The sequence below is a fragment of the Camelus ferus genome, chromosome 16 (genome assembly GCF_009834535.1).
Source record: "Camelus ferus isolate YT-003-E chromosome 16, BCGSAC_Cfer_1.0, whole genome shotgun sequence".
Classification (NCBI taxonomy): domain Eukaryota; kingdom Metazoa; phylum Chordata; class Mammalia; order Artiodactyla; family Camelidae; genus Camelus; species Camelus ferus.
In genome coordinates, this window is record NC_045711.1 from 44885141 (window position 1) to 44901421 (window position 16281).

The 16281-nt window shown below is 49.3% G+C and overlaps 1 protein-coding gene across 10 annotated transcripts in view; it reads right to left on the reverse strand.

Annotated features, from left to right (window-relative positions):
- Positions 1–16281, reverse strand: part of CCT6B (chaperonin containing TCP1 subunit 6B) — a 271495-nt gene that overhangs the window by 142734 nt on the left and 112480 nt on the right. For all 10 annotated transcript variants that reach the window (XM_032457738.1, XM_032457736.1, XM_032457739.1 and 7 more), the window contains exon 16: positions 15810–15915. The gene's annotated coding sequence lies outside the window, so the exon portion shown is untranslated. The remainder of the gene's footprint in view (positions 1–15809; positions 15916–16281) is intronic.

Genomic DNA, 16281 nt, shown 5'->3' on the forward strand with positions numbered 1-16281 from the left:
TCACTTCTCATTAAATTCCACGTGGGGAGCATGGGGAAGCAGGGGGGATGGCAGTGAAACCACCTCTCACCTCTGTTTCTAACACTTGTTCACTTCTGTTTAAATGCTGTTTAAGGAATTATGTTCGGAGTTTTGGTTGAGCGTGGCAGAGAAAACCTCCTTCCCTGCCTGGTCCACCAGGCTCTTGTGGAGATAAAAATGAGAGGATGGATGTGGACGGGCTGTGTAAACCCTGAAATGCTGGGCACACACGAGGAAGTCACCCTTCACCTCGCTTCCTCCCAACACAGCACTGCAATGACTAAGGGATTTTGTTAAGACATAAACAAGAGGAAGAGAAAAGGAGAAGAGGCAACAGCAACAAAACTTCCAATGCGGAGGCGCCGCTGGGTGAGTAGCAACCGACTCTGGAGGCCAGAGAAGGCTGAAACCTGCATGGGCGTGGGAGAAGTCCAGGACCTGGCTTGCTCCTAGCGCAGAAGCCCAGAAAGTCTCAAGTATATTGGGGACACCAGCTGCTTCTGAAAGTGGGACTCAAGTCAGGCTGAAACTAGAACCAGTAACTGAATGTCTGCATATGACGTAGTCAGACCCTCCAGATACACCCCCCACTCCCCAGCACAAGAGGGAAGAGCAACGGATCTGAAGGGCTTTAAATTCAAGAACACAAGACCTCACCTGGGGCAAGATGCTGGCAGAAAACAGAGGGATTAAGTAAAAGTCTGCACGCCTCTGGATCCCACTCAATTCCCTGAACATTCGCAGCCCAGCTTCTACCACCCAGGCTGGAGCTTGGAGGATTCCTCTCTGATAGAACAGTCCAGCCCAAGAACAAACCCAGGACTAGTGTCCCCAAACATCTTCTGTCCCCTTGCCACACACCAGCCCCATGCACATGGAGCCTCCAGGCAGCCAGGCATCCAATACAAACGATGGAGACAAAAAGAAAGAAAGAAAGAAAAAAATCTGGGGGAAAGGAGATCAGATCAAACAGAAGCAATTTAGGAAGGAGCAGGATATCACAAAACCCTACAATTATCCTTGGAGAAATAAGGGAAGATACTGCATCTGGGAAAAAAAAAAGAACAGGCTCCTATTAAAAAATTTTTAAAAGAACGTCCAGAAAGAAATAAAAAGAACTCTTGGAATTAAAGAGAGAGAGAAAATTCCACTGGAGGGTTGGTGGATAACGTTGAGGAAATCTCCTAGAAAATAGAACAAAAAGAATAAGAATAAAAAACAGGAGAAAAATGCTAAAAATTTCAGACAACGAGTCCAGGATTTCCAACATCTAATTAATAGGTGATCCAGAAAGAGAGAGAAATTGCAGATAAGACAATTATCACAGAAGTAATGTAAGCAAATGTTTTAGCACTGAAGTGTATGAGTTTCCAGATTAATGGGTCCCCTGATACCAAGGCGCTTCATCAGGAAATTTCAGAACACCAAGGATGAAGAAAAGATATTAAAGCCACCAGAGAGGAAAGAAAAGACTCTGGTCACATACAAAAGATCAGGAAGCTGCATGGCATTAAATTTCTCCTAAGCAGCCTCAGAAATTTTATCTCTCATGCACCACCAAAATAAAAGCATAAACCAAGAGAAAATGAAGCTGCAGGATCCAGGAAACACAACATGCACACAGGAGAGAAGCAAAGGAGGCTTTGGGGGTGGCGGTAAGGAAACCCCAGGATTGCAGCTACGCCAGTGCATGTAAAAGGAGAGGGATGGGGGGCTCCACAAAGGATGTCTCTAGTGAAAAATGAAGCCAAGAGACCACGTGATGGGCGCCCCGAGAGCAGATACCTACGTCTGATACAATGGATGGGGACTCTAGGCTCAGAAGAGAGATCCTCCTTCTAAAGTGCTTTCTTTAGGCCCTAAAATGCTCAATTTCCTCACTTACCACCCCTTAACCTCACCTACCACCCTAAAGCACAGCTAGTTGCTATGGAGATGACTCTATGTATAAGCAGAATGAATACCGTGGGCACTCATTTCTCTCCAAAACTGGGCAGGGGAAGCTATTAAGGCATGGCTTACTCGGATGAGAAGTGGGAGACGTTCTATTAGGGTTCAGAGAAGATGCCTATTTATTTATTCAGAATCATCAGCATTAGAGTGAGTTTACCTGGTGGAGAGGGAGAAGACTGCACGAGAAGTTTAGGTGAGAACTTCACTTCTAGTGAAAAAGATGGCCTAGAATTATGTTACAATGTTGGCTGCCTTTTATTTATTCACTTGTTTTATTTATTTACAATTGTTTGTTTATTCCTTCACTTTCCTTCATTTCTTCATTCATTTTGGAAGGGAGAAAGAATTTCAATCATGAAAATTCACAAAGTCCTACACTTTGAAAGCAGGTAGAAAATGAGAGATTATGGAGTGTGAGCTTTTCACTGTACAGAGAAGTGCCAGGACCAGAACCCAGGTCTCTTAACACTTCTCGCCACATGCTTCCAGAACTTTCTCCAAGGTCATCCACCTCTCATGTAAGCATTCTACAAAAATAGAATCAAGCATTTATTCTGGTCCAGCCACCAAGTGAACTTAAAACAAAAAGACACCATCTAGTGACAAAAAAAATCACATTAACAGTAAACAGGCGCATGTGAAGTAATGGTGTGTAGGGCATGATGCAGGTTTGTACCAGGTGACATGAAAAAAAAAGAGCTCAAGTCAGCCTCTGGGACTCAGGGAAGGCCTTCCTCACAGGGCCTGAAAGGGGTGGGTTTTCTCCAGGGGGATGAAGTGGGGTGGGGGTGGCATTCCAAATGGAAACACAGCCTGTGCAAAAGCAGGACCATTCTGTTTGGCTGGAATGTAAGGTCAGGGCTGTTCATAGAGGACGGAAAGATAGGCTGGACTCTCCAGACTCACAGAGGCATTTTTGGAGGATGGACTGATAAACATCTGTAAGTCGTCCTGCAGAAGAGGTCCTCCAGGACAGCGTAAAGGAGGAAATGGGAAGTGAGGGAGAGGAAGTTCGTCTCAGAGGTCTGGGGACAATCAGAAGTGGGACAGGGAAGGGCTCTGTTCACCCTTTCCCCCACCCTCAGGTCTTGGCTCCCTCCTTCTTAATTCTTCAACCTCCCACCCCATCCCCAACCACCGGGTCCCAGCCTGCAAGGTAATTATAAAGAAGTTAAACCGAATTACACACACAGGGTTTATTTTGTGTTTTTCTGCTGCTGCTGCTGCCAATTACGGTGCAATTAGACTGCCTTCATTAGCAAATGAGATTAGAATTAACATTGTTAATTACTCGTTCTGTTAAATGGGGAAGAGGGTGTGGTGGGGAGTGTATGGGGAGGATGGAGGGAGAGAAAGTACATGGCAGGGGGAGGTATGCCATCCCCCAAGGTCTCCTGGGCCCTTGGGAAGTGGGGGAGGAAACCAAGATTTACTGAATGTCAAGGCACAGCTCAGGTGAGAAGTATCAGAAAAAGGAGGCTTTGTTCCTTAATGACACTCGCTGCCATTCACTGTGTACTCCATCTGTGCAGCAATTCACACACACTATTCACTTAATCCTTGCTACCCTGTGTGAAGTAGGTCTTAGTATCCCCACTTTGAGAGGAGAAATACGATGCTCAGAGAAGTTAGGTGACTTTCCCAAAGTCACACAGCTCTAGTAAGTGGTAGTCAAGCACGTCTCCATTCCTAAGTGCTATGACCTTTGGTTCTCATAGGAAAGGGGGCCCACATGTAAATTATACTTTATGTAGTGACAGTTGTAAGTCAACTCATTTGATGCTGATTTGCCCCATGATGAAAGAAGAAATTACTAGCCTCATTTTATCATGAGGAAGCTGAGACTCTTGAGAGTTTAATCCGGGGTTAATTTACTATGGCCTGCAGGCCAAATCTGGCCTGCCACTTGTTTTCGTAAATAAAGCTTTATTGGAACACAGCCATGCCCATTTATTTGTGTGTTATCCGTGGACTGCTTTTAAACTAAAACAACAGAGTTGAATAGTTGCAACAGTGACCACGGGGCCCACCAAGCCTAAAATAATTCTCTCTGACCCTTTACAGAAAAAGTTTGACAATCCCTGGTTTAAATAATTAACATAAAATCATAAAGTGCCTGCACAAAGGTGTGGGATTTGAGCTCAGTTCTTCTAGTCCTTGGGCAGACTCTTTAACAACTTTTACTCAGAGGAAAGGGGGCGGTTCCAGCTAAAATAGGCTTTCCAGTGAGCTCAGAGATGCCTTAATTGACCCCAAGGAGAGACTCATAGCAGACAAGTCAAATTATTTAATCCTGACTTCAGAAATTTGATAAGGTTGGCTGCTTTCAGCAACAATCAATAGAAAAGTCAATTATGAGTGGTTTTGAAAATAAGGAGTTTATTATTTCTTATAACGGGAAGGCCAGAGGTAAGGCAATTCCAAGTTTGGTTAATTCAGCTGGGTCCTTGGAATACCATCCAGGATCCAGGTTCTTTCTCCCTTTCTATTCTCCTTTCCTCAGCATCTCAACTACTTCCCTTGTGATCTAAATATGGCTGCCAAAGCTCCAGGCATCACATCCTCACCCAACAACAACCAAAGGTTGCTGCTTCTTCTGACAAGACAGTTTTTCAGGTCTCCGAAAATCTTTCCCAGAAGGCACCCCTTCTCCACTAACAGCCAACCCCTTGGTTGTCATTGGCCAGAATGGCACAACATGCCCATGCATGAACAATCACCAGCGAAGGAAATGGGATGATCGCACTTTGATTAGACTAATCAGAATTCACTCCTGGGGCGGGGAGGGTCCCCGCCTCCCCTGAAAAACGTGGCTGCTAGTATCTGATTTCTGACAGCAAGAAAGTAGGGGGGAGGCGTGGCTGCTGGGAAGGCAATGGAGAGACACTTTAGAATTCTTGCTCCACTGGTCATGTGAAGAGTCCTAACCCCTGAGGTCAGAGAAGTGGACACAGTCCCCCTTCCTCATCTCTCTTTTCAGTGTCCTGTTGTCTCTTCTTGCTGCCGTGGGGCAGCCAGAGCCAGGGGCAGGGGCCAGCTCCCCTGTGGTCTGCCCTCTGATAACTTACAGCGTAAGCACAACTCTCCAGAAACTCTTTGGCCTTTGGTTCCCTCTTCCCCTCACCACCACCCAGCCCAGAAAGGCCAAGGTCTCCTGGCATCCCCCTGCTATCGCCTCCTTCACTCTCATTCTACAGTTTTCCTGTTCAAAGACCTCACAAGCCATGAACTGCACACCAAGGAGTGGAGGCCGGAGTGGCCCCAGGAAGAGGGCTGGACCAACAGGCCGCCCTTTCTGAGAGGTGCTCAGAACTGTGCCCACCTGTGCCAAGCGTCAGCACTGAAGTGCAATCAGATGGCCTGGGCCAGGCTGGGCAGGCATGTCCCAGTGCACAGAGTCTCTCCCTCCCCTCCATTCTTGCCCAGACTGCCAATTCAGACCCCTTGCTTCTAGATTCCCAGCACACTTTTCTCTCTTTCTCTTTCTCTCTCTCTCTCTCTCTCTCTCTCTCTCACACACACACACACACACACACTCACACTCTTCATTTCTTTTGGACCCTGGGCAACTGGGTTTATGTATCTTTGCCAGAACTTCCGTCCTGCCAGCTGGGCAGGACTGATGAGGCAGAGAGGTTACCCAGGCATTTAAAGGAAGTTCGGAGAGAAGGATGTCAGGCAAGGTGGGACCCATCTGGGTGCCACCTGTCACACACAAAGGCTCAGAGGCAAACCCCACAAGGCCACACGGCCTCTGTTAAGGAAGAAGAGTTACAGGAGTGAGGATGAGGGGACTATACACAGAGTCAGTGAGGGAAGGCCTGGGTCTCCTTCCTCCCATCATCTCCAGTGACAGTGCACTGGACCTGGGCCATCTCCTGATGGCCAGTGCAGGCTTGCGTTTCAGGCAATGCTGCTGGCAGGCTCCGCCTTGGGGAAATTCTCACACACACACACCCTGCTGGCCCTTTGACTGTACTCACTGCCTGGATGGAAGCAAACATTTCAGCCTCGAGCAATTCTTCTAGTCGTGGTGGTTTGGGCCCAGAGGAGCCCTGTTTTCTTTCCCTGTGCTGTCACATCCCTAACACTGCTGGATTTTCCTCAAAAACCTCTGGGTGGTTTCTAAAGTATTGAGCTTCTCCAGCTGCCTCTTGGGGCGTGTGGGGCTCTTTTGTCCCTTCTTCCTTCCTCTAAGATCTTAGGGTTGAAAAAACAGGTATTTGGCTGATTGATAAGGCTCCCAAGATCCACGCCCTCTCCCTTTCTGCCAACCCTAGACAGGCAAGTCTCACCCCTCCCAACAAATCTACTCCCCAGCCCTCCTGTCAGAGGCCATGGGATTCACCCCAAACTTGGGGGCCTGGCAGGTGGTGATCCCAAAGGGAAAATCTAACTCACCCTCAAAGGGGAATGGCCAACCCTATGGGTTAGACACAGATATGATATAGCCCAAAGAACAGAGAAAGAAGAGGTTTAAATGAGTTCTTTCCTGTCCTAGCCCAGGTTTGGAAAGGCCAGTGCCACTAGAGAAGAGGTGTACATCCTTGAGCCTCCGGAGCAGGCACCGACTAGGATGCAGGAATAGGACAGCTGGAAAGTGATCCATGGGTGGCTTCATGCAGGTTCAGATTCCCACAGGGCTGTGGCTTCCCCCAGCCCAGCTCTGACCTGCAATGTCCCATGGGCCCCAAGTCCCCAGATACTAGGCAGCTGTTTCACCGCCAACTCCTCCCAACAGCAGGCGCCCACGTCCAGACTGCCTGGAGCCAAGCACTCTAGGTTTTCTCTCCTATGAACAGATAGATGAGCCTCGGGCCCAGGGTCAATATCTCCCTAAGGTATGCAAACCCCCTCCAGTGTCCAGTACATAGCCTGGGCCCAGATGGCCTAGGATGATGGAAGAAGCAGGGGCCCAGGTCTTCCCTTCCCTTGCTCATCCTGGCTTTGTACATTTCCCCTTTCCCAAACAGAGCCGCTTCCAAAATGTCATGTGGCATTTGGAATCCCCAAGTTCCAAACCCTGGTGTAGGACAAGTAGCCACCCTAAAGATGTCCTACGTGGCCCAGCAGAAAGGTTGAAGAAAAGGGAGAAAAGTGGAGATAGGAATTTTCTGAGCACCCAAAACTGCCAGGTGCTTTATGTAAGGGAGTCTGAGTGGTAAGGGGTCTGACAGCCTGAGGATGGGTCTCCTCATCTATAAAATAGAGACAATAACACAAGTGTTGGAAGGCCAAGATGATAGGGTGTGGGGGTTATAGCCAAAGTTAAGGGGAATTGGGAAGGCCCAGTTCAGGGAGGAGCCAGCCCTTGGTACACATGGAAAGGAATGTCAAGCCCAGAACGGTGAATACGAGCTAAATTCCAGAAGGCTTTGAATGCTGAGTCAGGGGTTCTAGACTTATCTGATAGGCAATGGGGAGCTATCAAAGGCTTATGAGCACAGGGATGGCCCATCAGAGCCCTGCCCCTAGCAGAAACAATAGGATGACTCACAGAAGGGAAAATCTGGAAATGTGACAAGTAAATAAATAAAAACCAACAGAAAATGGAGTTTGCTGTCTGTCATCTTGGTAAAGAGAATATTCCAGTTCCAGGCAAATGAACTTAAGTGACTAAAGACATTCCAAGGCGTGAGTGGGAGCTGGGTTGCTAAGGCCAGATGGTGTGATACCTCCAGACCACTGACAAACCCATCTCCCATAGGTGGCCCCCAAAAATGTCAGCTTCAGGCCAGATCCCATCCACCTGACATTCCTGTTAATAACAAAGCCTAATTAGCACGGCTTTTAAGCATCCATTACATTAATTTTAATGTAAAAATCTAATGGCGCTTTACTGGAATTTTTTTTCAGCAAAATTAACCCTGCAGGTTTCTTACACATGTTTTCATTAGGGGCTGTGAGCAGTGAAGATAGTCAGAGAATTAGAATTAGCCCTTGCAGTTCTTACTCTAATTCAGTTCCTCTGTCCCCAAGCCCTAAGGTATATAGATCTTTGTTTAGCAAAGCTTCTACCCCCATACCACCAGGATGCCAGAAAGGACTACTAGGATGATGGGAGATTTAAGCCCCAAGTTTGAGCAGATGTCTCTCTGATTCAAACACATCCCACCCCACCCCAAAGGCTGCAATTCTGGGACCCTGAAGAATCTCAGGATACCAGGATAGGATCCTTACACAGGGACACATTCACCATCAGATGTTTTAACTCAAGCCCATTCCCCACTCCCCTTCTCCCGACTAGCTTCCAGCTATAGGGGTGGCCATGTAACCTGGTTCTGGCCTAAAATAAATAGAAGCCTCAGGAGAGGGCAATCCTTCCCTGAATAAAAAGACACAACTAACTAGAATGCCCTCTGCAGTTCATCCTTACCTCTTCCTCCCACCTGGAATATGGATGTAAAGTATGGAGCAGTAGCAGCCATCTTCTGCCATGAGGGTAAAAGACCCAGGCTGGCGGGGTAGTGGGTAAGGAGGTGTCTGCAGCGGGACAAAATGGAAAACAGGAAGAGCCTGGGTCATGGTACTAGTCCTGAGCAGTTGATGCTTGAACTTGTCACATGAAACAAACTCTTTACTTCCATAAGCCTCTGTTAGTCAACTTTGCTGCTACTTGCAGCCCAAAACAATCCTAACTGGTATAGCTGGATTCTGGTCTCAGATTCTGTGTGATTTGGAGCAGGTCCCTGCTTCTGAGTATCAATTTCCTCATTTGTAAAACAGAAGGATGGAATAAGACATGTTTTTAAAAAAATTTTAAGCCAATAGACCAGAACAATCCCACCTCAATCCAGTGAAAAGTTTGCATTTCATGAAAAGTTTATAAACCTAATCCAAGGGTAGGTGTTTAAGTGAGCAAGGGAGCTTGAGAACTGCCTGCATCAGAGAAGCCACAAAGACACCTCTGGGAACCCCAGTGCTTCAAAGAGCACAGTTTATGAAATGGCCAGCCTTAAAGACGTCGGGGGGCTCTTTTGGGTCTGATGTGTGGTTCCACCCTCAGAAAGCATCAAATAGCTCTAGAACCTAGAAGCCAGTGAGGCAGGCAGAGTTCTAGAGCAGTGCTTCTCTGCCTCTAGGGTGCACACCATCTCTCGGGGATCCTGATAAAATGCAGATCCTGATTTAATAGGGCTAGCAGTAGGGCCTGATTTCTAACAAGCTCTCAGTGACACCTATGCTCCTAGACCATGGACCACAATTTGAGTAACAGTCCTAATATCATCTTCATCACCATTGTCATCATCTTTAGCCAGGCCATTGCTCTTGCCCTGTTACACATCCCCAAACAAGCAAACAGCCTAGAGCAGTGAGGACAGCGTGGTCCCAGAGCTGGGCAGACGGGGGTTGAATGCTGACTCTGCCACTTCACTCTGGAATTTGGGGCATCTAGCCCAGCCTCCCTGAGTTGAATATGAGGGTCACACTGCACAGTTCCGAGCGTAATGGATGCTATCAGGCTGAGTCACACTGTAAAGGCAGGCACGGGCTGCAGCTGAGGCCCAGCATGGCCTTCTCAGCCAACTCAGTCATTCTTCTGGAGCAAGACAATCAGGCAAGACAGTGCCAAGCTGATGTGGGGTGGGAGGATGGGGGGTAGAAAGCAGGTGGTGAGAGGAAGTGAGAGAGGGAGGGAGAAGTCGGGGTGGGTATGTCAGAGCATTCCGACATTAAAGGAAAGTGCAAATTATATGCAAATAGCATCTCTTTCTAACAATAATCTGATTGGATAAAGATGCCTCTGCTTGGTGATGTCCCGCATCACTGCAGCCTGAGTACAGAGGTGGCCCTGACCTTAACTTTCCCCATACCAGTTGTCAAGATTGGAAGGAAGTCATCACAAAGACTTAGCAACCATCGGATCCAACCTTTACCATCATTTTGCAGGTGGAGAAATTGAGGCCCAGAGAGGTTAAGCAACTTGCTCAAGATCACACAGCTAGTTGGTGGCTGGTCTCTTGTCTGTGGCACTGTATGAAATGGCAACAGGGAATGGGGGAGCCCTATTTCATACAAGCTCTGAAAAGGAGGCAGGCTGAAGGAGGCAGGAAGGGCATGACAAGAGGCCGTCATTGAGCCAACCAAGACAAAGCCTTTTTGTTGGGCCAAGCAGCCAAGACAGGAAATAAAGATGCAGGGGCTCTTGCTCCCCAATTAGTGTCAGTATCTCTCTTTAACCCAGCCAACTGCAGGTGGCAAATCTGATTGCCTTGGGGGCCCCATTTCTCACCAGCATCTTGAGGATCTTGGCAAGGCTGACAACTGCAGAGGTTAGGGGTGGGGAGCAAGATCCTGCCTGGCTATGCAGTATAGGAAAAGCACCTAGACTTTGGTGTCACCTAAGCCCAGCTTTCAAACCCATCTCTGCCACATATGGCTGTGTGACCTCAGGCAAGTGCCTCCCCTCTCTGATTTTCAGCCTTCTTGGCTATGGAATGGAGACAGAAATTCTACCACACCAGGAACATTCAACTACACACAAAGGTACAATGCCTGACACAAACAGACCCTAGACACATGTGACTTCCTGCCCTCAGCCCACCATCTGGTGACCCAGATGCAGCCCTGCCCTTGGGGAGTTTCTAGTCTGTGGAAACAGAAATTTAGACTTTGAATAATTCAGAAGCCATTTACTCTTGGGCACCTAGAATGACATTTTCCTAGCACTAGCAGATTTTTTTTTCATTAGGATTTAGGTTTACTTAAGCCAAGATTAAAATGAGTTTGCCTTTCTGAGCTCACAATGGAAGACAATTTCAGGGGAGAGGAATGACCAAAAATGAAGGCTTGGAAATTACTGAGTCAACTGACCAGAAGAAGTGGGCTTGTACATCTCACCCCACTGGGCAGCGTAGGAAGAAGTAAAAGGACCAGAAGACTCAGCAGGGCCAACCTGCAGGACCTCAGAGACTGACGAGGAAGCACTGGCTGGAGACTGCAGGGCAGGTTGGTGGTCCAGGCCAGAGAGAACGGGGGCCCTCCCACTCTGCTGCGAGCACAAAGGAGGTCCGCAGCCGGGTGGGAGAGGCGGCCCCTTGAGTAGCTCCATGCCTCCTGATCTCTTGTTGGCTTGGTCCATTTCTGCGTTCTACAGGCTGGGAGCTCACCCCTCCCCTTCACAGGAGCCTCTCAGATTTCAGCCAAACTTCAGAGTCCTTTCAGGCCCCCAAGGTGCATGGAATCTAGGTTGTTCTGCACTAACTTCCTGATGATATCTTGCTCTGCTCCTACGTGGAACATGAGTCTTTGAAGGTTTGGTCCACTGCTTATCCTTCTGTAAATACCCGCCTCCACAGTGCCCATCAAGTGCGGGTCTGGCTGTTCCACTCTGGCTGCACTCTCACTCCATGCCACCCTGGCACCGGCCCTGCCTCTCTCAGAGACAGAGGTGCCAAAGCCACGGTGACCCAGGGCGCATCTGGAGTAACCATGTCAGAGCACCTCCTGGGCATGTCCAGCCGTGAGACCCAAAAGAGCTCTGCAGGGGGGTTGAGAGACGTGGTTCTTAGCCCATGTCGCTGCCTACTTGCTGCATGACCTTGGGCTCTCACTGGCCCTCTCTGAGTTTGATCTGTAAAATATCCCCAAGGCCCCTTCTGGCTCGGACACCCTGATCCCCTCCCCACCAAGCCCTTACCCTCTCACCAAAGGGAAGGTGAGAAGGAGAGGAGAGGAGGGCTAGCCTGTCCTGAGCCCTGAGTGTTGGCCACACAGAACTCAGGGTAACGTGAGGGAGGTGAGCAGAGCGGACACAGGATGCCTCTGCTCCAAGGCATCCAGGGAGCCAAGTGATTGTGCAGGGAGGAAAAGGAAGCCCCATGCTGGTTTAATTGCACAGAAGCCAGTTGGAGATTTAGAACCGAGGGTGAGCTCAAAGAAAGAATGGTGCTTATTTGAGTAGTTATGCAAACTGATTGCTGCAAGGACTTCCGGGAAAACTGATTATATATGACAGTGTGAAGAAACAGGATTTGGATGAGAAGAGGGAAGACTCCACATTCTGTAGTTCTCATCCATCCTTCAGAAACTGGGTCCTGTCTGCTTTCCCAGACCTACAAGCAGAGCAAGTTCTTCCCACACCGCAGAGATGTCCAACAGAGGCCCCGGGAACTTGGGAAACTGCTCAGGGTCACACCGCACGTTGGAGGCAGAGCCAGCTGAGACCTGACCTGTCCTAACAACCTAGGAAGGCCCTGCCCTCCTTCTGTAGGGAAGCCCAGCTTTCTTAGTCCTGCTACAGGACTACTGTTGGCTCTTGCCGGGAGGATGGTGTGCTATGTGGACCCCAAGATGGACCCCAATGATCCTCACCTCCTGAGATTCATGCCCTTGTTTAGTCCCTTCACACACTGTGTGATGAAGCAGATATGACAAAACGACCTCGTGTGACCTTGAGGCTAGGTCATCGGAGACACTGCCACTTCCATCCAGCCACCATATTGTGAAGACACTCAAGCAGCCCTGCTTCTCCAAGAAGTCCAAGTGGTGAAGGACTCAGGCCTCCCAACCACACCAGCAGGAAGTTGCCAGGCATGTGAATGAGCCATCTTGGAATCAGGTGGACTCTCCAACTTACAGATGACTGTAGTCCTGGGCCAACGTCTTAACTATTTCAAACTTGGGGCCAGAGGCTCTCAGCTAAGCTATTTCCAAACGTCTAACCCAGAGAAACTGTGAGAGATAATAAATGTTTGCTGTTTTAAGCCTCTGAGTTTGGGGGTAATTGTCATGCATCAATAGGTAACTGATGCAATAAGGAGCAGGCCAGGGCAGCAGGGACTCTGCCCCACAGCTTGGCTTTTGACTCATGGGCCCCCAGGACTTAAAGGAGCTCAGGGGCCTAGGCTGAGAGACTGGGTCCTTAGGGTTGGTTTACAGCAAAGAGAGCAGCAGTGGCCATCGAATGATCTATGTCCCACCGGCACCTGCAGAGCCACTCCCTAGGGTCCCATGACCTAGTGAGGCACAGGCCCTCCACAATCTGTCTGGGGCCTGGCCCGTGTTCTCAACCCTCTCCCACCAAGTACTCCAGCCACAACTCCCACCCCTGCCCCACCCCACAATCCCTACTGTCCTCCCACAGTGAGCTTCTCACTGTTCCCTGGACAAGAAGAGCCCTCCTGGGACTCCATACCTTTGCATATGCTGTTCCCTCAACCTGGAATAAGTTCCTCCCTTTAGTCACCTGGCAAACTCCTGTCTGAAACCTCAGCGTAACGGCTGCCCCTCTGGGAAGCACCCAATGGCCCCAGGCATGCAGGCTCAGTCCCTCTGCCCCTGGCACCCACAGCACCTAGTGATACATGGTTCACCTCTCCACCTCCCTCTCAAGGCTGCATTCTCTGAGCGCAGGGCTGTATCTTCCTCACGCACAGGCCTTTATCACAAGGCACTGGGCTTGGCAAGTAGTCTTTTCCCAATAAACTGTTCTGATGAATTAATGAGTGAGTAAGTAAACAGATGTGTCCTTGAGTAGTTCACTCTCGCTCTCTGGGGCTCAGTTATTCACCTCTAAATTAGGAATCATCATCATCTCCCCTTCTCTGCTTACTTCACCGCCTGTCGTGGTGATCCAGTGGGACAAAGGATGCAAACTGTGAAGTGCAGTGCACCCACAAGGAGGGCTTTCCTCAACAATGCTAAGACACGACCACCACTCTGACTAGCTGCCCTCTCCCCCAGCTTCCTAGTTCAAGGAACTTCAGAGGACCTTCTGGGAGAAGGGCAGAAAATTGTCCTCCTCTATTCTCTGCCTCTCTCCCTCTCCCTGGAGCAATTCTGCTCCCTGTGCCAACCCCAACGTCCCTCAGTAGCATGTAGAGGCCCCTCCAGCCACGATCTTCTTCCCCTCCTTTCTTTTTCCCCTCTCTCTTTTCAACAAGCAAACTTGAGAAATGGTAAACGTTTTCCCATTATTCAAATGGCATGGAAATTACCTACTTGGCATTCCTCTTTGACATGGAGTCTTTAGTTAGCCACTGGCTCCCCAGTCCCCCTGGTATTTCTCCTGCTCTACAGCTCCCTCACTTCCTCAGCCGCCTCCCTCCATTAGCATCCTAATCAGAGATGCCCAGGCTTCAAGGGAAGACAGAGAAAAGGAGCAGTGTTTCAGGAAAGAGCCCATCCATGGCTGGAGTGGAGGAGCCTGGGTTCCAGTTTCTGTTCCTGTCACCAATTCTCCAGTGACCTTGGACTTCTATGGAGTCACACACAAGTTGGGTGCAGAGATGCACTCAGATCAGGGCTTCAGTCCCAGTACACATCTCCATCCTCAATTCTACAAAGTATCATCACCCCTGTTTCACAGATGCCTTTCCCACACTCACCTGGCCTTGGCTCTTGCCCTATTCAGCCTTCCCCTTTCCAAGAGTTTAGCCCCACTGTTTCCTTGCCTATTGCTTTGGGGTGCTCACAGGGACCTCTAAGGATGTGAGAAAGCTGATCTGTGGGGTTTCTCACATCATTCAGTCTGGCAGGACTCAGGTGGGCAACCTGCAGATACTCAGTTCAAATTAACTAGTCTCTGTTAGTCGGTGCCTGGTCCCTGCAGGTCATCCACAGAGAGTGGATGAGAGGCAACAGATGCTGGGTGTCACGAACCTGCAGGAATGTGAGTCACTGTCCTGGCTCTCAAGGAATTGGCAAACTAAATGATAAGAACCAGACTGTCACACAGGATACCACCAACAATCAGGCTGTGCTGTCCTCAACAGGCAGCTTCTAAGGTCGCTGTGGGCCTGGGCACGTGGCTGGCAGCTGGGGGAGAGAGGATGGATGCCTTAACCGCCTCGGCCCAGAAGTGGCACACATCCTTTCATGTCACATGCTATCGATGAGAAGCAAACTGGGAAATGCAGTCCTGTGCGGGCAGTTGCTTCCCCACAGTAACTCCACACTGTGGAGGGGGAACACAGCAAGTTGTCTCTGCCACATTAAGCCTCGGGTTTATGATCTGTAAAATGAGGGCAAGGAGGACTGGATTGAATATCAGGGCTGGAAAGAACCTCAGAATTCATGCAGGTCTGGAAAGAACCTCCCCCCATTTTACAACTGAATCCACTGAGGTCTGGAGAGTTACATGACTTCCCCATGATCACAAAGTCACACACAAAAATCTAGGTCTCTGGACCCTCAAACCAATGATAAAAATTACAGCTACAGCTCACAGAACATCTCATCACACAGGCCCTTTACAAACACTGTCTCTGATCCTCAATCAGTGAAGTCAGTATCATTGTCCTCATTATAGACAAGAACACTGAGCCTCAGAGAAAACAACTTGCCCAAGGTCACTTGCCTGGCAAGTAGCAAAGCCAAGGGTTGACCCGTCCCAAGCTGCCTCTCCTCTCACTACACCGTCTTCTTCCCAAACGGCTAATGCTGAACTTTCCTTGGTACAAGGACCAAGGTCCCAGGGCTCCCCGTGTTCTGTCTCCTTGGAGTTGAAATCTCCTTACTGCCCACTCACCGCTGACCCCCTACGTCGGAGGTCACACCATGGGCAGCTGTCAGTATCAACAACCAGCAGAGGTCCAGAGAGCCTGGGCCACTGCCCCAGTCGCACAGCAAGGGAGGGACTATAAAAATCGGGATTGGGTTTAGCTGTAACTTTCCAGATGGAGGTCCAGGGTTGTTATGGTACCTTCAGTGTCAGAGACTCAAGCTCCACCTACCTTGTTGCTCCATAACCTCTCTCCTGAGTCCACCTCTTGGCCCAATGTGGCTGCCCCAGTGCTGGTCATTACATGTGCACTGCAGCCAGCAGGAAAAGAAAAGCTGGGGAAGAGAGGTCACTCCTCCCTATAAGGACACTTCCAGGAAATTGCACATACCATTTCTGCTTCCATTCTGTTGTCCAGAACTTGGTCACATGCTGTACCTCATTGCAAGGGAAGCTGGGAAATGTAGTCTTTGTCCTGGGTGGCCAGATACCGGGTTCTAATAGAGGAAGAGGAGAGAAGAAGAGAGAATGCATATAGGAGATCCTCAGTCTCTTTCCCAAAATCTAGTCAGTCTCAGCTCCCAGTCCAAGCACTGGGCCTGTGACAGCACTGCCAGAGTGATGGAGACAAGGACTGGAGGCTTGGTGCAGTCCCAGGATAAGAAATTATGGGTCCCCAGCTGACTCCGTCCTCTCCAGGAGCCCTGATTCATATTTCTAGCTGTAAGAGCTCAGCCCCAGGCAGGGGCCTAATGGGAACTAATCTCTGACTGGGTTTATTTGGCTTCTACCTGTGGGGTTGGTCTGTCTGTGTGCTGGGAATGCTTAAGTGTCGTCCTCTGCAAGGGCAGAGAGAAGGGTTG